This window comes from Vulpes lagopus, chromosome 20, assembly GCF_018345385.1.
Source record: "Vulpes lagopus strain Blue_001 chromosome 20, ASM1834538v1, whole genome shotgun sequence".
In the NCBI taxonomy this organism is placed as follows: Eukaryota; Metazoa; Chordata; class Mammalia; order Carnivora; family Canidae; genus Vulpes; species Vulpes lagopus.
The window spans coordinates 1,150,556-1,178,534 of record NC_054843.1 but is presented as its reverse complement, the minus strand read 5'-3'; the positions used below and the strand labels follow the sequence as shown (position 1 = coordinate 1,178,534).

Here is a 27,979-nt window from a genome sequence, read left to right as displayed (position 1 = left end):
TTGATGCCCTGTCATGTTTTAGGGTTCTTGGCTTCGCGAGCTGCCGATGCAGTTGTTCGTGGGTTCCCGAGCGTCGGCAGCAGGGTGTCAGGCTTTCAAAGCTGTTCGCTTTGGTTTCTTTCTTTCCCGCGGTGGCTTGGACTCCTTTGTCTTCATTGCCATTGTATCTATGGCAGTGGGCTTATGACATTCTTTGGGTTTTGTTTTTTTTTTAATAGGTCCCTTTCTTCATTTGGTTATGATGCCGGCTGGTTTAAGAGCCCTTTTATGATAATTAGCTAAGCTCTCTGCGTTCAGGGTGGGTTGTGGTCACATTCACTGTTGCAGGCTAGACTCATGTATTAGGTCCAAATATAGTCTGGCAATTAGCTGATTGTTCTGCGTGTGTCCATTATCGTTCCTCTAAAACCGTCCTAACTGCGTGGGCTGGACACCGGTGTGTGTAGATGCGCCTCCCGCGATACCTGGACTGAGTTTCCCAGATGTGAGTCTCCACGGCAAAGCCAGGGAGAGCCGGGGAAGCCACAGGCCCCGGGTGTGTCTGCTGTCCCCCTCTTCTCTTAGTCTCCTAAAAATTAGCGAGTTGGGAATTAGTCAAAATAACAAATTAATAAAAAGTGAGTTTTCGGGGAACCCTGGGTGGCGCAGCAGTTTAGCGCCTGAAGACCCGGGATCGAATTCCACGTCGGGCTCCCGGTGCATGGAGCCTACTTCTCCCTCTGCCTATGTCTCTGCCTCTCTCCCTCTCTCTCTGTATGTGACTATCGTAAATAAATAAAAATTAAAAAAAAAGTGAGTTTTCCCAGTAATGTAAAAAAAGTTTGGCCTGCTTCACTTCTGCAAACGCTGTTTAGTGCCGTCTGAGGTCGGTCCTCCTGGTGGGAGGCACCTGCAGCTGGGGGTGAGCACGATGAGCCAGCGGCACGAGGCTGGAGACGCGGTGGGTCCCGCACATGGTACCCGTTGGAGTACGGAAGTAAAGAAATAGGATTCAGACATGCATTTTCTGTTTATTTCAAGTTTTAATACAGAAGTAACACTTAGAAATCTAAAAATCTCTTTTTTCAGGACCCACAAATGTCATTCAGTTTGTTTTACGTGGAAGTTCTGGTTTTCTGTATGAAGGAGCCTTGTCTAAGGTTTGAACACGAACCACATGGGTGAAGATGAGGGCGAAGATGAAGCCGGCAGAGTAGACCTTGGTGCTAACCTCCCGTGCGCCGTCCTCCCAGCAGGCTGAGGTGCTGGACGCGTGGGCCCCCGGGGAGGCAGAAGCAGAGGGTGCGCACGACACAGATGTGCGTGTCGTTAAGATTATAAGGGGGATCCTGGTGTTCTTACCAGCCAGGTTGAGGACAGGACACAAGAAAACACAGGCATGAAAGTTGGAATAGAATCGGTAAAATGATCTGTTTGCCGCCTTGTCAGGAAACCCCGCGGGCACCGTCTCCCAGAGCCTTCTGTGGGGGTGCGCTGCCCCACGCGGTCACGCGGTGGCCACCATGTGGGACAGCACGGCCTCGGGATCAGTGGTTAAAAAACCCAGATCGGGATCCCTGGGTGGCTCAGCGGTTTAGCGCCTGCCTTTGGCCCAGGGCGTGATCCTGGAGTCCCGGGATCGAATCCCACGTCGGGCTCCCTGCATGGAGCCTGCTTCTCCCTCTGCCTGTGTCTCTGCCTCTCTCTCTCTCTCTCTCTGTCCATCATAAATAAATAAATAAATCTTAAAAAAAAAAAAAAAAACCCAGATCATCAAAATTAGCCAAGGCAGCAGAAATAAAAATGTAACATCAAAACATCCACAGTAGCTTTCGTACTCCCAGCAGATAACCAGCAAGAGGATGCTGCAGAGGAGGAGGACATGCCCGTCCGCAGGACAAGGACACACAAGACTCAGGAGTGAATGTGCTGAGACGAGGTCAAAACCTCAGTGAGGACCGTTCTGAAAACTCTTGAGAGACACACGAAGTAGCCTCGAGCGAGTGGCAGGCATGTCCTGTTCGCGGTTAGCGTGTCCCAGCATCCTCACGAAGGCAGGTCTCCCCTGCGCTCGTCTGCAGATTTTTATCGTCACGTGATTCCAATAAAAATACGGACGCAGCCAGAGTTGCTGGTTTCCCTGGGGCTGGACTCGCGGATTGTAAACCGGACCCAGAAACACAAGCTTGGAACCCGGAACCCAGAGGGCTGAGAGAGGCGCGCAGCCCGACCAGACAGTAGAGCCCAGCGGAGAGCCTCTGCGTGTGAAGCAGCGTGGCCGTGGCGCGGCCAGTGCCGTGGGAGCCTCGGAAGGAAGCCGAATCCACACGGAGGTGCCTGTGGCTAAGGTGCCTTCTCCAGTTGCCGGGGCACGGGGGACTGTCGGGGAAGTGGTTTGGGGACAGGGGAGCGCCGTCGTGTGAAAGGCAACGTTGGATTTCTGCCTTAGGCCGCGTGCAAGACCGAGCGTGAGACAGAGACGCGGCCAAATACAACGGATGTGTCGGGCGAGGCTTGTCCAAGTGGGACCCCGGTGTCAGGGTCAGCGAAGGAAAAGATGGTCCAGATGACTACACCCCAGCACGGCCGCCGGATGGAAACCACCTCCCGGAGCAAAACAAAACGGCAACGAAATAACGTAAATAACGTCCGAAGACAGAAGTATCCGTTGGGAGAACGGTCTTCGCAACGAACCATAAATATCTTAAACATCGTAGGGGAAAAAAAAAAAGACCGAAGTCCTGAAGGCAAACGGGCAAAGGCCGGAATAGACGCACACGTGTGCCTTCCCACGTCACGATGGCCCTCGGCGTCCCTCCTCCCATCGCGCCGGCGGACGTGCCCGAGCTCTTGCAGGCTGTCACCCGTGCGTGCGCGTGGCTGGCGAGTGAGACAAAGCAGCTGGGGCTTTCTCGGTCCCACGGAGCGTGGAAGTTCCGCGTGTTCGTTTCTGAGCTCGCTCAGAGGCAGAGAGCTTTGAAACGGAGTTTATTTATTTATTTTTTATTTTTTTTTTAAATTTACTAATGATAGTCACACACACACGCACACACACACACAGAGAGAGAGAGAGAGAGAGAGGCAGGACACAGGCAGAGGGAGAAGCAGGCTCCATGCAGGGAGCCCGACGTGGGATTCGATCCCGGGTCTCCAGGATCGCGCCCTGGGCCAAAGGCAGGCGCCAAACCGCTGCGCCACCCAGGGATCCCTGAAACGGAGTTTAGAGGAAGGTGACCACTCTGCGTCCGGGTCGGGGATACTAAGCACTTGGAGTGTGGGGGCTCGGGGGCCTGCCGGGTGCCCTTTGAGCTCCCTCTCTGGGCCTGTGGCTGCTCTGGCTGCTTCTCCTTCCCCCACGCCCCACGCCTCGTCCCCGCACTGAGGGATCCTTGGGTCTGGGGTGTCTGCTCTGCTGCCTTTTCTCTTGCGGAGTCTCTGTGATCACGTAGGAAGGGGTCTGAGTCGGTGGGAGAGCTCAGTGGGGAGGCTTGTCTGCGGGCTGAGTGGCTGTGGCCCCGCGGTGCCCGCACGACCGGGTGACCTCACGGGGACCCACGCCCCGGGGCGAGACGAGCCCCGTGCGCATGAGGATGCCGGCCTCGCGAGCCTGGAGTCGTGCTGGGGACCGGAACCCACGAAGTCAGGTGGGGAAGAGGAAGGACGCAGGGCGGAGGACTTGGAGCCCAGCAGAGCTCCCCGGAGAGCGGGACCTCTGCTCCGGGCTGTGCTGGAACCTTCCGTCGGGCCCTCCCACCGCACTCTCAGCACAAACACCCTCTGTTGGCAGGAGACCTCGTTCTCTGCCCCCGGTGATTGTTAAAGGCTGAATTGTGTGGACCAAGACCTAACTGCTAGTTGCCAGCGTGCACCTGAGGCCGCCTTTCCCCCCGCCCGAGCCTTCTCCACGCAGGGGACGCCCTGGCAGGCGGGTGACAGCGAGCGCTGCTTCTGCTTCGCTCCTCTTGGGCCCGCGGGCCGGGCGGCTGGGCCCCAGGGAGCCCTCCCAGCTGGGACGGCGGGCGGGCAGGAGGGCCCCAGTCCGGCCGCTGCGGGGGGCTCCTCGGGGCTGCTTCTCACCTGCTGGGGGGTCTCACCTGCTGGGGAGCAGCTTCGCCTCACGCAGGTCTCAGCCAGGTCGGCAGCAGCCGCCCCACGTAATGACGCGGCACCCGGTGCGTCGGCGGTCGGGGAGGGGTGACGGCGCCCGCCACGCGGGGGGGCCTGACGTTTCACGGGCTCTGGGTGTGCTCGCTCTGACTCCCGGGATCCCCCGCGCCCCCGCCCTGACACTGCTGAGCGTGGCCCATCTTGGAGGACGGATTTGCGCACGGCGCGGAGGCCTGTTCCAGTGTCACGTCCCACCGGGTTTGGGGCGTGAGGGGCCTGGCGGAGGGGACGGCTCTCCCCCTCCACGGCGGCCCTCGCGTACCACAGAGCACCCCAGAGAAGGGTCTGCGCCGGGGCTCTGGCGGTGCCTGTTCCGTGCTCAGCCGGCTGCCGGGGCGGCGGCGGTACCCCACTCCCCCTCGTGCCTTTCCTGGGCACGGCCTTCTGTCAGTAAATCGTACCCTTTGTCACAGAGCATTCAGATAGTAGAGACAGGAAAGAGCAATGAGCAACATCCTCTATCGCTCATACTTTATTTTTTTAAAGATTTTATTTATTTATTCATGAAAGAGAGAGAAAGGGAGAGACCCAGGCAGAGGGAGAAGCAGGCTCCACACAGGGAGCCCGACGCAGGACTCGATCCCAGGACCCTGGGGTCACGCCCTGAGCCCAAGGCAGACGCTCAACCACCCAGGGATCCCCTCGTCACTCATATCACGTTGGGGGTCCACACATGCGCTCGTGCACACAGGCATCACTGGGTGCGACGCCACTCTGGGCACTTCCTGTCCACGCGTTTGCTTCTCAGCAGCCACTGAGAGGGGGGAGCACTGCTGACCCCTGCTCTCGGACTAGGTGATGGACTGAGGCCACAGACCAAGCTGCTGCCCAAGATGTGCAGCTGTGGTAGTGGCTGTGGCACCTGCTGGGCACTGGGTTTCTGGAGCGCTAGTCTGTCCAGCTGTCTCCCTTGGGCATGGGCATGGGTGTGTACCTGTGTGCACATGGAGGTGGGTCTGGGCACATGTGTCTGTGTGTAGAGACCCTGTGTGCCTGTGGGAGTGTATGCACATGCAGGCGGGTGTGGGCACGTGTGTGTGTACAGACCCTGTGTGCCCGTGGGAGTGTGTGCACATGCAGGCGGGTGTGGGCACGTGTGTGTACAGACCCTGTGTGCCCGTGGGAGTGTGTGCACATGCAGGCGGGTGTGGGCACGTGTGTGTACAGACCCTGTGTGCGCATGGGAGTGTGTGCACATGCAGGTGAGTGTGGGCACGTGTGTGTGTACAGACCCTGTGTGCCCGTGGGAGTGTGTGCACATGCAGGCGGGTGTGGGCACGTGTGTGTACAGACCCTGTGTGCCTGTGGGAGTGTGTGCACATGCAGGCGGGTGTGGGCACGTGTGTGTACAGACCCTGTGTGCCCCGGGGAGTGTGTGCACATGCAGGTGAGTGTGGGCATGTGTGTGTGTACAGATCCTGTGTGCCCGTGGGAGTGTGTGCACATGCAGGCGGGTGTGGGCGTGTGTGTGTACAGACCCTGTGTGCCCCGGGGAGTGTGTGCACATGCAGGCGGGTGTGGGCACGTGTGTGTACAGACCCTGTGTGCCCCGGGGAGTGTGTGCACATGCAGGTGAGTGTGGGCGTGTGTGTGTACAGACCCTGTGTGCCCGTGGGAGTGTGTGCACATGCAGGTGGGTGTGGGCACGTGTGTGTATACAGACCCTGTGTGCCCGTGGGAGTGTGTGCACATGCAGGCGGGTGTGCGCACATGTGTGTGTACAGACCCTGTGTGCCCCGGGGAGTGTGTGCACATGCAGGCGGGTGTGGGCACGTGTGTGTACAGACCCTGTGTGCGCATGGGAGTGTGTGCACATGCAGGCGGGTGTGGGCACGTGTGTGTATACAGACCCTGTGTGCCCGTGGGAGTGTGTGCACATGCAGGTGGGTGTGGGCACGTGTGTGTGTACAGACCCTGTGTGCCCGTGGGAGTGTGTGCACATGCAGGTGGGTGTGTGCACAGACTGTGCCCGTGGGTGTGGGCATGGGTGTGTGTGTGCACACAAGTGTGGACCAGTGCATGTGCGCCCTGCAGCGCCCTGGCTTGTGAGCGGCTTTCCACGCCGTAGGCTGTTTCGGGGGCTGTGAGGCATTCACGCCTGCTGCCCCCTTGGACGCGGTGTCCTCACGGCACCTGGCCTTGCACCATCCGTGGCGCCCCTGGTTGTCCTCCGCGGCTGCGGGTGCCGTCCGGGCACGTCGCTGACCACCGTGCGTGGAGTGTGCACGACCCCGTAGCGCAGCTGTTGGCCGTTTGCAGGTTTGCTAGTGTTTTGGCTGCACGTGATAGGAAAGCCAACGTCGGCGAGTTGGAAGGAGGAATAGTGTGTCGCGTCCTGAGACGCCTGGAGCTCCACGCAGGGCCCAGGGTGACAGGAGCGAGGCTGTCACCGTGTGGCTTCAGCTCTACTGCGCGGAGCCTTTCTCTCTTTTCTCCCGTCTTTACAGGGTATTTGGTGGAAAGTGGGGCGTAGCTGGAGGGGGCTGCCACCCCGTCCCGTCCCAGCGGGGAGTCCGATGTGGCCCCACAGCCCTTCCTCCAAAGAGCTCACACTTCTTTTATTTTTAACTCTGGCTTTCTGCTCTGTTCGCTTGTGCAGGGAGAAGAGGAGCTCAGATTAGTTCGTTTGCTTTGTATTTATTTTTACTTGACCTTTTCACTTCTAAATTTTGGGAAGAAAATGTGAGATTCCTTTCCCTGCACAATTTTCTTCTGAGAGTGGTGACGTTAACCCCGGGGTAGCATGTCTCGCATTTTCCATTCATGAAACAAACTTTCAAATGTTAATCTGGATACACTATGAAATAATCATTAATTCCTTCTCCAACGAATTTGGAAAACAGTCCCTGCGGATCCCAAGTAACGGTCGTGTTTCCAGCCAGTCTGGCAGGGATTTAAGCTGAGAGGCGTAGGGTGGGGTGGGGGGTGGGGGATCGTCTTGTCCCAGAGCCAGGTGAGGCAAGACTGTGGAGCATTTCTTCACTATTTCGTTTTTATTCTTTTTTTTTTTTTTCCTTCAAGAATTGAACTAAATGCTCGTCACTGACGGGAACCTGTTTGAATTCCTCGGAGATTAAAGTCGTCACCTGCAGCGCCTTGAGGACTAATCCTACTATATTTAAGCAGGGACTCATCCCTTTGGAAGTTCTAAAAATTTTTTTTTGAGGATTTTATTTATTTATCTGGCAGAGAGAGAACACGAGCGGGAGGAGAGGGAGAAGCAGGCTCCCCGAGGACCAGGGAGCCTGATGGGGGGCTCGATCCTGGGACCCCGGGGTCGTGACCTGAGCTGAAGGCAGATGCTTAACCCACGGAGCCCCACCCCGACCCCACACCCATTCGGACGTCCTAATAGCCAAGAGTTGTGAGCATTTATTGTACGTTAGTGTTTCCAATTACAGTTGCTGTCAGGATTCATTTTGTTTTGAACAAATCATTTCTTTTTTTGCCTCTATTTTATTTCATTATTATTATTTTTTGCTTCTATTTTAAAGAGCCAATACATAAATACATTAAATCAAATCTCGCGTAAAGCGTCACGAGAACAGATTCCTCTCATCTCCATAAGAGCGAGCTGTGCACCCGGTGCCCTTATTTCGTGGCCGGTGCCGGTGGGCGCGCTGCCGACCTCTGTGGCCCCCGGGACACCCTCTGCTTGCGCCGCCCTCCAGGAGCCGCTCCCGATGCTTCCCGCCCAGCGGAGCGGCCTCGACAGCGGTCGGTGGTGCACCTGCTGCCGGGGAGCATCGCCCAGAGCGCAGTCGTGCCCTCGGCCGCCCCGGGTCCGGGTGACAGGCGTGTCACCGGGGCACTAGCCTGCAGCTCAGGGCCTGCCCGCCTGCTTGTCGGTGTAAACCGTGAGAACGCATTTCGGTGTCTGTTCTCTTTCGCCCGGGGCTGCACCTGAGGGGCTCCGTCTGGCGTGGGGGTTTCGTGCCAGGTGCCGTGTGCGCCCACTCCGTACCCCACTCGCCCTGCTGGTGGTGGATGCTCATCATCTGGGGCCGTGAGGACTGAAACTGCGGTGACCAGCCTGATACGCGTGTCTTGATACGGAGGCGCCAGTCTTCCTGGGCCTGGGCACTCGGCGGGCACCCGTGGCCCTCCGTGGGCGTTCGACTCTCCGCACACTGCGCCCGGCCCGTTGGCCATCCTCGTCCTTGCGGCCTTTTTAATCATTACTGTTCGCTGTGGTATTTCCCTGGGGTTTTAATTTTCATTCCCCCGATGGCTGATGAGACTGAGCACTTCTCTCACGTGCCTGGTGATCACTGGGACTTCCTTTCTTTTTCTTCTTCTTCTTCTTCTTTTTTTAAAAAAATATCTCATGTATTTATGTGAGAGAGAGCACGAGCAGGAGGGGCAGAGGGGGAGGGAGAACCCCAGACAGACTGGGGGCTCGATCCCCCGACCCCGAGACCACGACCTGAGCCGGATCCGGGAGTCGGACGCTCTGACTGCCCGTTACGGTGCCCGGCTGGGGACGGAAGCGGCCTGGGGCCGTGCGCTCTGCCACAGCTCCTGTCACACCTACGTCGTTTCTTAGAAAGAAACCTTCTTTCCTTGTGGTTGAAGTTGTCTCCTCATTTCGGAGTCCTGCCTCGGGCGTCTTTTCTGGACTGACACGGCCGTAGCGTGTGTGGCGAGCGCCCTGGCGACGCGGGAGGCCTTCGGCAGACCCTCCTCGGTGCGCTCCGCTCGCTCCCTGCGCCGCCTGGACGGGCCCGACGCGCTCAGGAGCCCTCGCCTCAGGCGCGTGTCCAGGCAGAGCTGCTCCGGGAGATGCTCCTTCTGCCCTAAATGCAGGTGCATGGAAGTGGGAGGTGAGGGGACGTGGGTCCCCAGGACCCTCCTGGTTGGTCCGTCAGGCGTGAGGTGGGGAGGTGGGTGGCCAGCGGCCCTCTGGAGACCCTCTGTCACCCCTCTGGTCTGGGGACACAGGCTGCTGTTAAGTGGTGGCCGGGCAGCTTACTGGTTGGTCGGGGACACTTGAGGCCAGAGTGACACAGATGGCATGCTGAACTGGACGTCAGGCACCGGGGACACGATCCCAGAGCTGCCACCAGAGGGCCAGAGGTTCACTGATGACCTGTGAGTTGTAGGGGTTCCCATGTGGCCCTATGTCAGAGCCTGGGGGTCACTTGGGGGTCCCGTGTATCCCTGTGTCCAAGCCCAGGGGTAGCCTTAGGGTCCCATGTGGGGGCCCCCCGGGATCCCGTGTGTCCCCATGTCACAGCCTGGGGGGGCCCTCGGGGTCCCAGGTGTCCCCATGTCACGTCCCAGGGGACCCTCGGGGTCCTGTGCATCCCTGTGTCACAGCCTGGGGGGCCCTTGGGGTCCCTTGTATCCCTGTGTCACAGCCTAGGGGGACCCTTGGGAGTCCCATGTGTCCCTGTGTCACATTCCAGGGGGCCTTGGGAGTCCCATGTGTCCCTGTGTCACATCCTAGGGGGCCCTCGGGGTCCAATGTGTCCCTGTGTCACAACCCTGGGGGGCCCTCGGGGTCCCATGTGTTCCCATGTCATGTCCTGGGGGGCCCTCAGGGTCCCATGTGTCCCCGTGTCAGAGCCCAGGGAGCCTTTGGGTGTCCCATGTGTCCCCGTGTCACATCCCAGGGGGGCCCTTGGGGTCCCATGTATCCCCATCTCACAGCCTGGGGGGCCCTTGGGGTCCCATGTGTGCCCGTGTCACAGCCTGGGGGGCCCTCGGGCCCTTGGGGGTCCCGTGTGTCCCTGTGTCACATCCCAGGGGGTCCTCGGGGTCCCATGTGTCCCCGTGTCACTTCCCGGGGGGGCCCTCGGGGTCCTATGTGTCCCGTGTCACATCCCGGGGGGCCCTCGAGGTCCCCTAGGCAGATGGAACCCACAGGGGTCATAGGAAGATCTGGAGCTGGAGGCAGAAAGTCTAAGTGTTTCACGCTCATCTTTGCACCATTTAGTTGTATTTCTAGGAAAGACGGAATCTGCCTGCCTTGCTTGAATCCCTTCCCTAGGGCTCGTTGGGGAAGTAAAACGTGATAATAAAGTTAAAAATATTTTGTAAATTGTCAACATTTTGCCTTCAGCTGTTTCCTTGTCTGTTTTCAACGTGTCCTGGAACGACGTGCCCGGGGGGCCTGTCTCTTAAAGCCGGTGCCCGTAACGTGCCCAGGACAGCGCGTCGCCCGGGGCCCCCGCCCGCCCGGCGACTCCGGAGAGGCCCTGGCCAGCCGTCGCCGTGAGCGCCTCGCGTGGCGCACGGTTGCAGCCCGTCAGCTCTTCCTGGCCGAGTGCAGAGGTCAGTTTAGCTCAGCCGCTTTATAAATTTTTCAAAGGTTTCAAGTTGGAAGTCACAATTGGCTTTTACTCTTACAAGCAGCGCACTGTTATGATTAGTCGTGTACACACATCACGGATGAGAACGTGAGTGTTTAGTTAGCGGAAAGTACTTCTAAACAGCTGCTGAAGGGCTGGAGTTCTTTTATAAATTGAGGGGAACCATGTGACCTGCCACGGGTGTGCATGAGGTTCCTTAGTCGCGAGTGCTAGGCCGGGTGGCCGCGGTGCGCAGGGTCGGGTCAGCCCCTCGGGAGCAAGCGCTCGCTGGCCGCGGCTTGGAGGGCGTGAGGCCGGGGACGGCAGGGGGACGCGGGAGCACATGGACACCCCCGTGGGCAGCCTCGTCCACGGAGCCCGGGGCAGCCCCAGGGCGGCCTGGGCTGGGTCACAGGGGCTCACGCGGGTGAGGGTGCGGGCGGGCGCCCTCGGCGGGCAGGGGACGGGCCGGCCCGTGCGGGGCCTCGCTCACCGGGTGGAGGCCGGGCTGGAGCCGAACGTGGTTTGACGGTTTGACAGCCCTGAAGCGCTCGTTCAAACCCTCCTCCCTCACTTAATTCTTGTCGTTGGGGACGGTGTCGGGGCTCCGATCTGGCTGCCATTAGCGCCCCGTCAACGGGCTGGAACTACTGTCCTTTATTGGGTCCTTGGCTCCGCCCCGTGCGGCGGGCGCAGCTGCCAACCCTGGTCTGCGGGAGGGAAAGTGCGGGGCTGGGGTGGACCTTCGGGCCGACACGCTCCCCACTCTGCTCCTCAGGCCGGGCGTGGAGGAGCCGCGGGCCTGAGCTCCCCCTCCCCAGCGGCCAGGCTCGGTGACCTTGGCGCACACGCTCGCCCAGGGCCCGGCAGCTGCTGACGGAGCCTATTGTGAACTTAGCTTCTGTGCCGTCCTCCCAGAAATGCAAAATCAATCACGTGTTTCTGGACGTCTGAGTGGCCCGTGGTCACGTGTGCAAGCTCCTGGGCACACCCCTGTCCTGGTTGGGCACTTGGGCGCCAGGGCCGCGGACGGCTCCTGGGATGGCTCTGGGTGGCCACCTCCTGCCTGGAGCCCACGCAGCGTTCACGGGGGTGGTGGATGCTCCCACGTGCTGCTCACCTCAGCGTCGTGCTGTTGCAGTCGTGACTTCCTGTGGGCTCACATCTGTGACTTCAGCGTGAGTCTGCCCCTTTCCTGCATCCTCGGGGTTTGAACTTCACGCGTTCACTGTGTAAGGCGAACAGTGGAGATTCTGTTTGTGTTCGTGTCCGTTAAACCCCAGCGTTCCTGCGGAGGCCACGCGTGCTTTCTGCTCGCATCTGTAACGTGTGCGAAGGGCGGCTCGTTAGCTCCTGAGCCCTGCTGTGTGGCCCGCTGTGCCGTCCTGTGGCCCGCGGCGTCGTGGTGGCCAGCCCAGGAGCCCAGGCCCTGCTTGGGACGGGGGGTGAAGCTAACATCTGGGGCCAGGGTGACCACCAAATCAAACGTTAGGGACAAAGACTTTTGCTTTAGGGGGGCCTCATTTTTTTAAATATATATTTTTAAAAATTTTATTTATTTATTCATAAAGAGAGAGAGAGAGAGAGGCAGAGACACAGGCAGAGGGAGAAGCAGGCTCCATGCAGGGAGCCCGACGTGGGACTCGATCCCGGGTCTCCAGGATCACGCCCTGGGCTGCAAGCGGTGCTAAACCGCTGAGCGACCAGGGCTGCCGGAGGAGGCCTCGTTTTATTCTTTTCTGCAGAAACAGAAGCCGTATTTGCTAATTAAGCGACTGCCTAGACGGCTTCCGTGTGTAAGGGACTGTGTGCTGCGCTTCCACCGTGGACATGGAGCCCTTTGGGGTGACGGTGAGCCTGAGGGGAGACAAGTGGTTCCTGGGACGCGGGGTCAGGTGGCCTCGTCCGCGCGTCCCCATGTCCCCGTGTCCTCAGGGTGAACCTCCCTGGGGCTCCGCACAGGGGCCGCCGCTTGTGAGACAGTCCCATCTAGTCCAGGGGACCTGCCTGGGCAGTGACTTCGCCGAGAGGGGGGCGCCGCGCAGGGCTGGCACCTGCGCTCTGGCAGCGTCTCTGACTTTAAGAGGTTTCACATTTTATTTGAAAACAAAATATGAAAAAAAAAGAAAACAAAACAAAATATGCTCATTGTGAACCGCGTACTTTGCAACGGTGCACAACAGGAAGGGAGGGGCTCTGGGGGCCCCGTTGCCCCCCAGCAGACAGGACTTAGGGTTCATATGCATCTGTTTGCATCTGCTTTCCGGTGCAAATACGTCATTTCTCCCCGAAGTGCAGCTGAGAGACGGCGTCACCGTGTGTGTGCTGGTCACCGGAACGGGACGTGGCCCAGATGGACAGCCAGCAGCTGGCGTGTGGACAAGTGGTTTATATTTCCCTTTCACGGCATAAATAGAGCTTGTCCTGCACGTGTGCTGTGCTGTCCGTGCGTGAGGACGCCGTGCGGAGCAGCAGCACTGCTGACTCGTGGCTTCCTTCCTCTAGGGACGGAGGCAGAGCGCGGCTGTCGGAGGGCCGATCCGTCCCCCGGTCCTCCCCGCGGGAGCCCGTGCCCGCCGCCCGTCCCAGCCCCCGGGGCGGGGGCCTCCAGCACGCCGGCTCGTCCTCGGCCCCCGAGGTCAGCACGAGCCCGCTGTTGGGGCGTGCGAAGGTGCTGTGTGTAGGGCACACGGGGAAGCGCGCCGGGGTGTGCACCCGGAGGCTGGTTTCTGCCCTGTGTATGGGACTCGGGGGGTGTGTGTGTGTACATATGGGATTTCTGTATTATGTCTGCGGGATTTCTGCTATATACATGGCACTTCTGGGTCTGTGGGATTTCCGTGTTGCACGTGGCTTCACGTCAGTCTGCGGTGCACCTTTTTCATTACGCCGTGGACGTGTTAGTACGTTAGGGAGACGGAGCCTCCCTCTCCTTAGGACGGAGCCTCCCTCTCCTTAGGACGGTGCCTCCCTCTCCTTAGGACGGTGCCTCCCTCTTCTTAGGATGGTGCCTCCCTCTTCTTAGGACGGATGCATTTTATGTGTTTGCTTTCAGAATAAAAGACAGTTTTTTTAAAAAAAGTCCTGATTTTAGGGGCGCCTGGGTGGCTTAGTCGGTCGAGTGTCCGACTCCTGTATTGACTCAGGTCGTGATCTGAGGGTCATGGGATCGAGCCCCGCGTCGGGCTCTCTCCCTCTGCCCTCCCCTCCCTCTCAGAAGAGTTCTGATGCTACGTAGCTACTATATGCTCGTAAGCACTTCACTCAACACAGTGAGGGCATATTATTCTGTCCTATAGATGCCCTCGCGGTGTTATTATTTAATTTTTTTAAGATTTTATTTATTCATGAGAGACACAGAGAGAGGCAGACACAGGCAGAGGGAGAAGCAGGCTCCATGCAGGAAGCCCGATGTAGGACTCGATCCCAGGACCCCGGGACCATGACCTGAGCCGAAGGCAGGTGCTGAACTGATGGAGCCACCTGGGCGCCCCGCGCTGAGCGTTACAATCAGTCGGGATTGGCGAGGGTGCCCTTTTAATTTAACCATGTCAAGAAATCTCGGAATAATACCAGCATGTGGTGCGAGAGCACATTGCGCCCGTCAGCGTGTGTCCGCTGCGTCACGGCCTGCTTCTTCTCGTCCCCTCTTCCCAGAGGTGAACCCTTTATGGTTTGTGTCCCGCCCCCACCCTTGGGCCCCCGGGCCCCCGTCGCCCGCGCACAGGGCCGCCCCAGCTCCCCAGGAAGGGAGGGGGTTTGACCAGAACTCTGGCTTCTCTTCCCATTTCTGAGCTGCCTCGGCTGCGTCGGGGGCCGTGGGCTCTTGTGTCCGTCACGTTGGTTTCTCGGATTCCGCTCTGGTTTGGTGGGGGGCGTCCCGGAGCGCGTGGTTGGGAGACGTGTTGGGTTCTTGCCGGGTTATTTTGTTCCCACGCCCGTGGATCCTCTGGAACCCAGAGTTCCGGGTTCTCACGACCTCCGTTCAAGCTCAGAGAGCGCGTCCCGTTCCTTAACGCAGGCCCGTGTTGCGGAGAAGTCAGGTGCCAGCTGGACTCTCCTTCCCCGCAGGCAGTGCCCTGACCGCCGATCTGGGTGCCCTTGTCCGCCGCTGGCCCACGCTCCGGTGTTTCAGTCCTGTTACGGCTCATTGCCAAGAGGTGCCTTTTCTGCCATTTCGATGGGGTTCGAGGAAGAGAAGAAAGAAGATACGCACTTTCTCACCGTTTTCAATTAAAAGCCTTTTGATCCTTTTTTTTAAGAGGGGGCAAAGGGAGAGACCCCCGAGCAGGCTCCTCGCCCAGCACCGAGCCCGACACGGGGCTCGTCTCCCGACCCCGAGACCCCGACCTGAAGTCAAGTCGGATGCTCGCCGACGCGGCCGCCCAGGCGCCCCTGAGGCCTTCGTAACCGCTCTTAGGGGCCGGATTCCGTACCTTGAACATCCTTAACGCGGAGGTTCTTCCCTTCTGGTGGAAAAACCGCTCGGCGTTATCCGAGAATTGGGAAGGGCTGCAAGGGGCCAGCTGCGGTAGCTTTGTCGTATAAATCCTTCACGGGACGCGCTGTCCTCGCACCTGTCGTCTCGTGTTGCGTACGAGCCGCCCGTCGGTGTGGACATCGCGCGTACCTCGCGGCGGGGGCAAGACCGGGCAGCCTCAGGCCCGAGTCACAGGGCGGCCGCTAAGTGTCACGGCCTTATCGATGTCGGGGGGCGGGGGGGTTCTTTACGTCTATTTGGAAACGAGGCTGGAGACGATTCACGGCACCGGCAGGTTTAGTTATTGAAAAATTGCAGCTAAAAAGCCTGATGAAATTCTCACTGTGCACGCGGAGAGCCCACCGTAGCCCCGCATGAGGCCATAAAGCACGACGGACGTCCCAGTGACGGAAGCAAGAATGGTGCGAGGGACGTTGCGGTGACCCGGCTGTCATGGTAGAGAGCTGCCCCGTGCCCCGCGGCGCCGGCCCTGCTGCCGGGAATCGAGCTGGAGCCCACGAGCGCCGGCTCACAAGATCCGCGTGCTCATGCTCCCAGCGCGTCACGTCGCAGGTTCCCGCCGACCGGCCACGGCTGCAGAAACGAGGGCCATGAAGCGTCGGGTAAGTGCCGAGGAGGGGACAGGGCGTGGGTCCGTTCGGGGTGCGCCCGAGGCCCTTCCCAGCGCCGGGTTAATACCGCGCGTGTCGTCGTAGACGGGTGCACGTGGGCTTGGACCCCACCATTCTACCACGGTTTTGCCTTTCTCGTGGACGTGAGGCCTGGACCTGCGAGCGCGGCGGCTGTTCCTCCGCCCAGGACGCCGGCCGGGCAGCGTGCTCGTACGCGGGGACCCCCCAAGGCTGCGGAGCTGCCGTGCGCCTCTCCCCACACCGCCTCTGCTCACGGTAACTGCAGGGCAAGCGCGAAGCTCCGAGGACGCCCGCCAGCTGTCACCGGCCCCATCGCCCTCGCCCCTCCCAAGGGACGGAGCGGGAGGGACCTCTGTGTGCTTGCTCTGATCTCGTGATTGGCAGAAAAGAAAAACAAAAATGTGTTTCGTTTTATCAGCTTATTTTTTTCTATCTGTTTTCGGTATTTTCACAGTTTGATCATATTTTTTTTTAAAGATTTTTATTCATGAGAGACACAGAGAAAGAGAGAGAGAGAGACAGGCAGAGGGAGAAGCAGGCTCCATGCAGGGAGCCTGACGCGGGACTCGATCCCGGGACCCTGGGGTCACGCCCTGGGCCAAAGGTGGCACCGAACCCCTGAGCCACCCGAGCCGCCTTGATCATATTTTTTGAGAAAAGCATCAGGTTCGTTGTCCTAGTGGAGATTTAAGAAAATACCAATTTGGATTATTGAAGACTTTAAATTAAAGTTCTCTTAAAAAAACAAACAAACAAACAAACAACAAACCTTTCCTTAAATACCAGAGAGTCCACATTAAAGCCGTCCTGAATAGGGCACTGAGGGGGGCCACTTGACGGGATGAGCACTGGGTGTCACTCTATGTGTTGGCAAATTGAACACCAATAAAAAATAAAAGAAAATAAAAATTAAAAAAAAAAAAGAAATGTCACATTCCACGTGCCACTCGCTTTTATCGTCATTCCTTTTGTTACTGTGTTCTCTGCAAGGTCACTTCCCTTCTTCTGAAACGTCCCCTTTAGGGTTTCATCCCCACGAGGGTCAGTGGGATTTGCAGGGAAACCCCTTCCTGTGTTCTCATCGTGAAGAGGTCGTGGGGGGTCGGCAGCCTGAGGCCGCAGCCTCGCCCGCATCCAGCTGGGCGCCCTCCCCCGCCGGCTCCCCGCTCCTGACGCGTCTGGGCGGCAGCTATTTTGGTCTCCTCTGCGTGGGGTGGGCTGGGGGGTCGGCTGGGGGGCCGCCTGGGCGTGGGGTCGGCCTCCCTCCTCTGGCCCTCTCTCCCCGGCTGCGTTCTGGCCACTTCCGCAGCTTCCTCCTGCCGTTCACTCATCCTCTCTTTGTGTCTAGTTTGATGTTAAAACCCAGCTTAGAGTTTGTAATTTTAGTAATTTTAGTCTTTAATGTTTCTTATTTATAGAAGGTTTATTCTTTTCCAAGCCTGATTGGGTACTGTTTGTTTTCCTGTTTCCCATATTTTTTTTTGTTTCTCATTTTTTCAAGAGAGGGCGAGAGCGCAAGTGGGGGGAGAGGCAGAGGGTGAGAGAGTCCCACGCAGGCTCTCTGCAGAGCGGGGAGCCCAACACGGGACCCGAACCCACGACCCCGAGATCGCGACCTGAGCCGAAGGCAGATGCTGAGCGGGCTGAGCCGCCGTGCTGGCCCCGCATCCATTTTTCTTACATACCCAGTAATTTTATATGTGGGGTCTTGGCAGGTCCATCCCATCTGAAGGCCTGTTTCTGGGGTCTCTCGTTTAGGCTGCTCATGCTTCCGACCCTGCTTCCTTGTGGGATTATCTTTTTGAGGGTCGGTCGCTCATCTTCCTTGGAAAACCACGTGTATGGATTCTTTGAGGCCTCCGATGACGGTGCATTTTTCCAGAGAGGATGTTGTTTTGCGTCTGCCACGTGTCTGTGGACCACTCGTTGGGGAAGGCTCTTTCCTGAGGTCCATTTGGGTACGTCGTGGAGCATCTGGGTGGTGGGTGGTGCGATTTGGAGCTTTACGGAGATCGGCTTATGGCAGCATCTCACCAGAGACCTTCCGTTCCTTGCTTTGACCGTCGTCAAGGTTGCTTCCTGGGAGTCCCCTGGGCATGGGCCGGGTTAGCCCTGACCCGAGGAGGTCACCCCTGGCGTTCCCGTGGGAGGTGCCCCACGCGGGCAGCTCGTGTTGTGTGCCGTGCCCCGCCGCGGGCCTGCAGCGGGTGGCGGCGTCCGTGCTCGGCTCACCCCTGGGCGCGTCACCGTCTCACAGGTGCACGTGTGAAGGACCCTGACCACGGGTGGTTACGGCTTTCGCTCCGTGGACGTTCCCGTCCTGCTTCCTGTGCGCCCGCCGGGTGGGCTCCAAGCCTGGGCGTCCCCAGCTCTCGGGATCCCCACGGCAGCCGCGGGGGAAGGGCTGCTCTTACGCCCGCATCACGGGGAGGAGGACACGGGGGCAGCTCACTCGTCCGGGGCCGTGGTGCCGGCCCGTGGTGGCTCCAGGCGGGTCCTCTGAGAGCTCGGCCCCCTGGCGTCTCGTTTCCGTGTCCTGACACGGCTGCTTTCGGTGCCCGGCCAGCTGTGGCCTCCGTCTGAGGACCCGCTGCTTTCCTGTCTCATCCCCGGGCATCTTCTGGTTAAAAACTCACATTTAGTCTGCCTTATGTAACAGAACAAGAAGATATATTTGAGAGATTTCTATAAAAAAAGATTAACATTTTTTATTTAGACAGTTCGTCTCCTTGCAGTGGATGCTAGTGCACCAACTTCCGGCGTCTGGTAACGTCACCGAGCGCGTTTAAATTGACGACGTTGCTTAAATACAGACATCACGCTCGTCTGGCTTTTAATGAAGAACTTCTGAAAACGTGTTCGTTTGACACGAATCCGACGGAAGACGTTGAGAACGTCACAGGTTTACGGAACAGGTGCCTGCCGATCGGAGAAGCCGGTGCCGTGTTCATCGGTGACACGGTTGTAGGGAAGTTCAGGGGTTACGGATCCTTCCAGACCTTGGGGTCTGGGGGGGCCTTGGAGCTGCCCCGCCGGGGTCCCGCCCGGGGCCGCCTGCAGCCCTCCGCGTGCTCCTGCCAAGGGCGCAGGGCTGCAGCCTCCGCTTCGGAAAGTCTCTCGGGATCATCTTTCCCGTCACTCTCCTTTTCTTACTCGGCCTTGTCGTGTAGCCTGTGGAGAGAGTTTTGTTTCTCTTGATTTGTTCTTTGTGTCACCCGGTCCGAGCGTCTCATGGGAGAAGGTGGGCCGACCAGTGCCTCTGTGGCCGCGTGTCCCCCCCCCCCCGCCCCCGGCGTGTGCGCTGCCGGCCGGGGGAGCCCCAGGGTCACGGCTCACGCGCTGCACCCGGGTTTGGGGCCTGAAATGCTCTTCTGTTGGTCTTATTTGTTTGCTGGCAATGATTAGGCAAAAATAGACCTCGTTTTCATGGAAAAATCACTCCCTAAAGTCATCATAGAAATAACGTGGCTCATCGTGTGTCAGCGGAGGGGACCTCTGACACAGGTAACCCCGTGAGTCGTGGGAGACAGAGGCCGCAGGCCCTCCTGCCCCCCGGGAGGTGTGGACGCCTAATAACACGCTGTACGCTAACCAGGCTGAGAGAGGTGTTGACCCCCGTGGGCAGACCTCCTGGTGCGCTGCCTGGTGCACGAGCCCACCCGCAGTGGGGCGGCCGAGGACGGACGGGGCGCCCCAGGTGGAGGCCCCGCTGCCACACCTGCGTGCTCCCTGCTGGCCCTTCTGGGTTGTTTCAGCGTGTGTGTGGCCAAAGGGCGCACAGTTGTCCTGAGGGGAGCAGGTGCCGAGGGCACGGAGGGCTCAGCACCTCCCACGTCTTCTGGTCTGTCCTTCACCTGCCATCCCGGTGACTCCAGCAGTCGCCTCCGTGACCAGGGCTGAGATGTTCCTCTGCCGGGCTGGGGTGATGACCCTGCAGTAGCACCCAGGGTCCCGCGCCCCACCCGAGCTGAGGGCCCGAGAGCAGGTGCAGAGCGAGGCTCAGGCGGGCGCCCTCCGCTTGCCCTCTGTGTCTCTGTGTCCATCTGCACCCCAGGGGCCCTCTCCCTGTGGCGACGCGGAGCTCATTCCTAGCATTGGGAGCACTGGGTCCCTCTGGGAATGATTATGCAACAGCAAATGGAGCTGGATGCGGAGAAGTCCCTGGCCCATTTAACGCGTTGTTTTAATGTTTGCAGCAAGCTTAAATTTCCCATAAAACATTAGATTATTCAGAGTTTAAAAAAGTAATGTTCTCCCTCAGGTCATAAAAATATTTTCGATAATGTTTACCAACTCCCTTCAAAAAATAAGATGAGGGGTTTTATTTTTTTATATATTTTATTTATTTAATTATGAGAGGCAGAGACGCAGGCAGAGGGAGAAGCAGGCTCCATGCAGGGAGCTAATGCGGGACTCGATCCCGGACTCCAGGATCACACCCGGGACCGAAGGCGGCGCCAAACCGCTGAGCCACCCAGGAGCCCCAAGATGAGGGGTTTTATAATATAAAACAAAGTAGTGTTTTTTAAAGCCAGCTTTCTCGAGGTATAACTGATGTACCAGCACACGCACGTATTTTAACGTGAGCCACTTGATGGGTTTTGGGACACAGGTGAGACCACTGCCACGGTGCGGATGGTGAACGTGCCTGTCGCCTTTGAAGGTCCCCTGCCCCCCGGCCTCCCAGCCCCCAAGCCCCCCGGCCCTCCATCCTCCCCCGCCCCCCACAGCCACTCCTCTCCGCCGGGATAGGTCCCTCTGCGTTTTCTGGAGTTCCACATAAGTGGGGTCAGGGAGTAGGTGCGTGTCTCGTGTGGCCTGTCTCGCGCAGCGCGGTCACCTGGAGAGTCATCCGTGCCGTCTCCGCCGGGGTTCGCCCTAAAGTCATCTTCCTAACGGGGCAGAGCACCTCCGCCCTGCTTGCCGAGGACACGGGATTGGTTGATTTCAGCGAGAAGAGACGACAAGGTCCGGGTCGGTGCCTGTGAGACCCAGATGCGGGGGATGAGGCAAGCGCACGGGGCTCCGTGCTGGAAGCGGCGGCCCCCGCGTCGCGGCGAGGCATCTGGACGGGGAGGGCCGCACGCTGTCCCCGCGGATGGCCCGTTTCCTCCGGCCGAGCTGGACCCTGCTCAGGAGCCGAGGACACACGGTTCTCCGGGGCCCAGAGCACGTGCTGCGCAGACCGCCTCCTGAGTGGGATTTAAATAATATTTAAAAAGTGTTAAAGCGGGACCCCTGGCCTAGAGCGCGTCTCTTCCTTCCCAGAAGCAGCGGAGAGCAGGGGGGCCTGTGGCCTCCCCCGCGGCCCCCCCGGGCACCCCCTCCACAGCGCTCACGGCCGCCCCGCGCTCTGCGGGTTTACGGTCTCCTCTGGCCGCGGGAAGATCCCCCCCCCCGGCGTCCTTCCTAAAGCAGAATCAACTTTCTCCCTTTGAAGGGTCAGGTCGCGGGGACCCTTTGTTGACGTAGAAATACCAGGACTGTAGTCGATACACTTTGGAGCTTTTTATAGCTCCGGACAGTTGAAAAACACCTGTCACCTGTCTTCTAAGATTTCCTCTTTTTTTCCGATTCTCTCATGTTGCTTACTGGCACTGCCATCCACCCCTTGGCAGAGCCGGGGCAGGAGCTGGGGCCCCGAGCCGCCGCCGCGCTGGTCCCACGCGGCCTCCGCTCCCCCTGCAGGTTCTCGGGTCAGCTCAGGCCCGGCTGTTTCCCGGGGTGGATGGCGGCGGAGAGGGCAGGGGCCTGACCCCACCCCGCCCGGCTTTGAAACCGGCCTCTTGCCCGGAGAGCACGGCTCCTCGTGCTCCTCCCTCCTGGGGCCCTGTCTTCTGTGTTTTGCGGGAGGTGTGGGACCTCCACCCCCCGCTTGTGGCGGGGGCACCGCGGGCGCAGTAGCTCCCCTGTCCCCCTGCAGCGGCTGGCCTGTGGTGCTGCCGGTTCCCTGCTGCACGCGGGTGATGGAGCGCTGCTTGGCTCCGTCGTGTGGACCAAGACCCCGGTCCCCCCTGCTCCCTGGCCCTCCTGGGTCCTGTTACCCGGTCATCTCCTAGTGCACTGTCGTGAGGTCTGCGGTTCCTGCATGAGTTCCCGTCACCCGGGAGCACAGACGTTGTCAGAGCCTCCCTCGTGCTGCTGGACGGCGGCCTCCTGTCGACCCGCCTGCCGCCCAGGCCACCCTGGCCCGCAGAAACGTGTGTCCCCACACCGTCAGACTCCGTGGCGTCACGGGTGTGTTGGACGCCTCTCTCGGGGTGCTAGTGTGGTGGGGGTCGCTAGTGGTTTACTACACTGTCTCGTTTTCCCGTTCCCAGAGTAAATCCAGCTGGATCATATGTCAGCTTTTATTTTTTTTTATAGATTTATTTTTATTTATTTATGATAGTCACAGAGAGAGAGAGAGAGAGAGGCAGAGACCCAGGCAGAGGGAGAAGCAGGCTCCATGCACTGGGAGCCCGATGTGGGACTCGATCCCGGGACTCCAGGATCGCGCCCTGGGCCGAAGGCAGGCGCCAAACCGCTGAGCCACCCAGGGATCCCCCATACGTCAGCTTTTAAAAACATCATTGGACCGAGTTTGCCGACGTCTCCCTTAGGATTCTTACGTCTGCATTCGTGAGTTGGTTTGGCTGATACTTTGTACATGATTTTTGTTTCCTGGTGCTTGTTCTTTGTCCTGTAGTCAGATTTTCCATTTCTTCTGGCGTCAGTTTTCCTGCACTGTATTTCTCATAGAATGTGCTCATTGTACCTAAGTCTACAGAATATTTGAAATGAGGTTCCTAATACCCTCCTACTATATTTTTAACATTGTGCAGATTTGGAGTGGTAATTCTGTCCTGGTGTTTCTTCCTGCCTAACACCACCCCCCAGCCCCATACAGCACAACTCAGTGGCCTGGAACAGCCACCATCTGGTTTTGCTGGTGACCCCGTGGGGCAGGGGTTTGGGCAGGGTGTAAAGGGGACAGTTTGTCCATGCTCCGTGGGACTGGGGCCTCAGATGAGTGGAAGTGGCCATGTGTGGGCAGCTGGGGGTCGTAGTTCTTGTCCTTACACCTCGTCGGAGGTGGCCTGCTGAGGGGCAGGTGGGCACCTGTGTGGGGCCGGCCTGGTCTCTGTCCTGTGTGGACCCCAGCTGGGTGGCCGCAGCCACAGAACTGGCCTCCTGCGGAGAGTCTTCCAAGCCGGCAGCCCCCGAAGGGCCGGCACGCGGTGACTCCTCCCGCCTCAACCCGACCCACCCTGGGGTCCCGGAGCCTGCTGAGACTCAGGGACGCCCTGCAAGGACCGCTTGAGGCGCCGGCAGGGGTGGCACATAAAGGAGGCCACCTGGCCCCCCACTGCCCTTCAGAGCAGGATGATGTGGGGCTTCTCCCCGTCCTGCATGCCGACATCTGTCCCCGTGTGCCCGCTACTGCGTGTGATCAGTGCGGGTTTAATTACTTCCTTTCCCCCTTCCGCTTCCTTTGGGCTAATTTTGTTCTCCTTGTACTGACCCGCCCGGGTGGGGATTTGTCGATGTGCCCCCTTTCCTGAAGGGGTGAGCTGGGGCCGCACGTGTCCCTGGTGCGCTGCCCCACCTGCACGCCGCTCAAGTCCACGTGTGCTCTCTGGTTTTTAAGTTTTCGTAGTTTCTGTTTCCTACTGTGATTATTTCAGCTGTGGGTTACTCGGAGGAATACCGCCAGCTTCCGAACAGGCAGAGACTCTTCTGGTTGTCCTTGGTCGTCCGTCCCTGGGTGCGTGGCGTGCGTGGCGTGCTGGGACGCAGCCACCCTTGGGGCAGAGGCTTCTGTGTGTCTCCTCCCCGCTCTCTGGGCCGCGGTCCCCTGCTGCCCCTGCGACAAGAGCCTCCTCCGTCTTTGCCCACTGCCTGTCATGTTCTCGCTGTGACTTTCACTGTCACCGGGCCAAGCTCTCTGTGACCCCTGCTCTGTTCAGTCCTCACAGTGCCATCCTCTGCGTCACTGTGGCAGGACCTGGAGGCGCTCAGCGATGCAGCCGCAGGGCCAGGTGGCGTCCCAAGGCTGCCTCTTGCAGTCTGAACCCACAACGCAGCAGTCCCCTGGGCATGTGGCAGCTCCTGTCACACCATTCCGGTGCTTCTTGTTTAAGCTTTGCAGTTTGCAGAACCCTTCCCCGTGCCAGTCCAGCTCCCTGGGTCAGCTCTGCGGGGCTGTCTTCAGAATGGTTCCCCTGGGCCTGGTCCCTCCGGGTCCTTGGTCCCTCCTCGTCCCACTCCCTCCTGGTCCCTGGTCCCTGGCCCCTCCTGGGCCTTGTCCCTGGTCCCTCCTGTCCCTGGTTTCTCCTGGTCCCATCCCTCCTCGTCCTTGGTCCCTCCTGGGCCCTGTTCCCTCCTGGGCCTTGTCCCTGGTCCCTCCTGGGCCTTGTCCCTGGTCCGTCCTGGTCCCAGGTCCCTCCTGGGCCTTGTCCCTAGTCCCTCCAGGTCCCTGGTCCCTCCTGGTCCCTGGTCCCTCCAGGTCCCTGGTCCCTCCTGGTCCCAGGTCCCTTCTGGGCCTTGTCCCTGGTCCCTCCAGGTCCCTGGCCCCTCCTGATCCCTGGTCCCTCCTGGGCCTTGTCCCTGGCCCCTCCTGGTCCCTGGTCCCTCCTGGTCCCTGGTCCCTCCTAGTCCGTGCTCCCTCCTGGTCCCAGGTCCCTCCTGGGCCTTGTCCCTGGTCCCTCCCAGGCACGGTTCCTCCAGTGGACAACAGGGGTCAGACTTTTGTCTCCACTCTGGGCTGGCAGGTCGCTGTGTGGGCACTAGGACCTGGTTCTGTGGATATTGGTTGTGTGCTCCCTGTGTTTCCCTTGATCTGTGCCCTGTGTGGACGTTGGTTGGCACAGTGACATTTGACCTGTCTCGCACACTGTCCTTCCTCTTCCTTGGATCGCGGGGGGCTCCGTGTCCTGTTCTTCGTTCTTTGTTAGGGGAGCTGCTGTGTCTCCTGCACACCCTCCAGCCAGGTCAGGAGCTGCTGGCAGGATCACTGACCAGGTGGGGGTGGCGTTGAGGATTGGGGGGGCACACGGTGGGGCCGTTTCCTTCATCCTCCACGCCTGGGTGTGGAGGTAGGACTGCGGGGTGCTGATGGGGTCAGCAGCCATGTGCATGGACCTGTGTGTTCAGCCTCGAAGCCTCCGTGCTGGAGAGCACAGTCGTGTGACCTGTAACCCCAGGCTAATAGGTCGTTGTTGTGAGTTCCCACTGGAGCTGGGGGCAGCAGCGTACAACACGGGGACGGTGCCTCAGACCTGTCCTCGCACACCTGCTGACACACGGTACGGATGAATTGAGGCGAGTCACAGCTGAGAGATGTGGAGGGGCTGAGACTGGCCACTTGTAACCCCCGGGGCCCCGAGGAGGTCTGTGGTGACCACACCGAGTCTGCACGGTTAGGGGCCCCCCCTTGTTCAGCGAGCACCTGTCTACACTCCCTGCTGGTCTTCCGGGCTCCCACGCAGAGACCCGCTCGTTCTTCCCGTGGATGCTGGCTGGCGGCTCTGTGCTGGAGAAGCCCCACCGTAGACTTTCCCCTCGAGTGGATATCGGTTTGTTTTTGTAAAGGAAAATGTTAACGTGGCATATTTAGGTTTTGTCAGTACATAAGCATGTTGAAATACTCTCTTTAATGAGTTGTGAGTTGACGTCTTTCTGCTGAGAGGAAGTGGCACGGAGATGTTTCACACGCTCTGCCTGCAGACGGACGCGTGGCCTGGGCTTCTGGGCCGGGCCGGAGGGCGGGGAGGTGTGCATCCGTGCACTCGTGAGGTCTGTACGCAGCCAGTGGCGGGCCACACGCGTGATGCAGACCGTGATCGGTCCACACGGGAGTGCGTCTGAGGCCTCCGTCCCTAGCAGGCAGGCTGGTGTGTTTGCATTAGCCTGCTGGGGAGCTGGGGAGCTGGGGAGCGGAGATCCGGGCCGGAGGGTGCGGGTACGGGTGTGACTCGTTAGTGTGTATCTGCTTTAGGGAAGCGTAAGAGTATTTTATTTTATTTTTTAAAAAAGATTTTATTTATTCACAAGACACAGGGAGAGAGAGAGGCAAAGACCCAGGCAGAGGGAGAAGCAGGCTCCATGCAGGGAGCCCGGGACTCGATCCTGGGACTCTAGGATCAGGCCCTGGGCCAAAGGTGGCGCTAAACCGCGGGGCCACCTGGGGCTGCCCAAGCATTTTAAAAATTATTTAAGCCTGTATTTAGGAAGAGGATCTTTAACTAACGGTATTTATTATTAGAATTCACATCTGACGTGTCGAAAAGGCAAAGTAATGGGATCTTTCTGTTCCACAGAGTGAAGCCTCTCCCGCTGGGCACGGCAGGCTGACGAAGGGACCGAGGGACACCCGTGCGCTCGGGGTCGCCCGGCCCGGCCTGCGCCCAGGGAAGCTCTGCCCGGGTCCCGGCACACGCAGACACCAGCCTAATCTAAGGTAAGGTAAACGCCTGCAAAAATCTGCTCCCCTCTGACTGATTAGAAAGTACCTTCTGCTCGCTGTGAACGGAGTAATTAAAGCCGTTTGCCTTCTCGAGTGTGTTGATGGAGTAACTTCCGTGCTGGATCGTGCTGGATCGTGCTGCTGCCTCTCTCCGGGGTGGCGGGCCCAGGCCACCTGCAAGCCTGCAAGCTGGGGCTGCGTGCTGCTGCCCCCCGGCGGCCGTGGCTGCCGGCCGGTGCTCAGCTACACTCGCTGCAGAGCTGCTTACTCTACGTTGCCTCCTTTGAGGTGGTTACAAGAAAACGAGATTAGTACTTGATTTTTTGGTGACTGTTGCGTGATTCAGCATCTGCTCTTGAGAGAAGTCGGGGTGCGGGGCAAATTTAATGTCGCGATTAAGTTAGCACCATGTGCGATTACGGCCTGCGGAGTGGCTGCTTCAAGAAAGGAGAGTTCGCAACACTCACGGGAGTCTTGTGGGGAAGAAGGAGGAGGAGCTGGTTGGCAGGGGGCTGCCGGGTGCGCCTGCGCTCGCTCGTTCTGTAGGTGCGGACAGGTGCCCGGCGTCTGGGGCGAGGCCGGCAGGAGCAGGTGCAGGGCTCGCCGTCGCTGGGGGTGCAGGTGCGGGGTTTGCCGTCGCTGGGGGTGCAGGTGCAGGGCTCATCGGTAGGGGTGCTTGCTGTCACCTGCAGCTGCCTGGGAAGGCCCCATGTCTGCACCCATCAGGGACGTAAGGACACTAGCTCCCAAGGGGTAGGGAGGGTTTGCATCCCCTCTGCAGCAGGGGAGCCGGAGCGTCCGGAGAGGGCAGAGTTAAGGCTCTGGCCCCTTGCTGTGCCAGTGGGGTGGGCTTCCCTGCAGCGGCTCTCGCGAGCAGGATTAGTGGTGGGATATTGAGAGGTAGTGAGCAGCGCACAGCTGCCTGAGGCTGCGAGAAACGCTGTCCTTCAGCTCCGCTGGGAGTCGTGCCGTCCGTGACCACCTTTCATGCCATGGCAGCGAGCGGCCGCAATCATCGTGCCATATACGTGAGATGGCAAGGATTTTTATGTAATGCGTGCATTGGGGAGGTGAATTATTTATAATCCTTTGCAGAAATAAATTGTCCTTAAAGGCGTCCAAACAATAACGAGGCCCAGAGGAGGGCTCCAAAGCACGTGCTGAGAAGGCAGAATGAAAGGCCTGGTAATTACAAATACTGCAACACCGGGGCTACCTCTCCCTCCATGGGGTCCTCCACCCACGGGGTCCTCCACCCACGGGGTCTCCTTCTACGGGCTGTCCCTTAGTTCTAGCTGCAGAGTAGAAATTTCGTATTTCTTGGGACACCCGGGTGGCTCAGCAGTTGAGCATCTGCCTTTGGCTCAGGTCGTGACCCCGAGTCCCGGGATCGAGTCCCGCATCGGGCTCCCTGCGTGGAGCCTGCTTCTCCCTCGGCCTGTGTCTCTGCCTCTCTATGTGTCTCTCGTGAATAAATAAAGAAAATCTTTAAAAAAAAAAATAACAAAATCCAGTAGGTCTGCATTTACTGACTTGACAACTGCTAGAGGTATAATTATCGCACAAAGAATTGTGGCGACGGTCCGACGTATTACAACTTTCCTTTTTCAGAGTGGTTGGAAAGGAGGCAAACATGAAGCATCGCAGCTGAACCGAGCCTTTGCGGGGGGAGCTCTCCTCACCAGTAGGCGTGCCCTGCGGCCCTTTCCCGGGGCACCCGGTGCCTGACGGCAGCCCTGCAGTGGTCATTCACATTAGTTCCAGGAGGGTGGCTACAGTCACCGTCCTCCCAGAGGGACATGTCTGAGATACAGTCTCCTGCGTCTGCTGCAGTTGGGGCCGTCGGGGTGCTCCCGGGGTGCTCCTGGGGCACCTGCCCTGCTGCTCCCCTTGCAGAGGGCCCGGGGACTGGACCCACGCAGACGTTTGTTCTGTAACAGATACCCGTGAGCTCCTCCAT

General features: G+C 59.2%; 1 protein-coding gene across 5 annotated transcripts in view; it reads left to right on the top strand.

Moving 5' to 3' along the window:
* ADARB1 (adenosine deaminase RNA specific B1) overlaps nt 1-27,979 on the top strand; it is a 144,162-nt gene that overhangs the window by 28,925 nt on the left and 87,258 nt on the right. For 4 of the 5 annotated variants that reach the window (XM_041734922.1, XM_041734919.1, XM_041734921.1 and 1 more), the window contains exon 2: nt 25,874-26,013. The gene's annotated coding sequence lies outside the window, so the exon portion shown is untranslated. Of the gene's footprint in view, nt 1-9,149; nt 9,238-10,210; nt 10,423-25,873; nt 26,014-27,979 lie in introns of those variants that run through there. The other variant, XM_041734920.1, reaches the window with a different exon arrangement.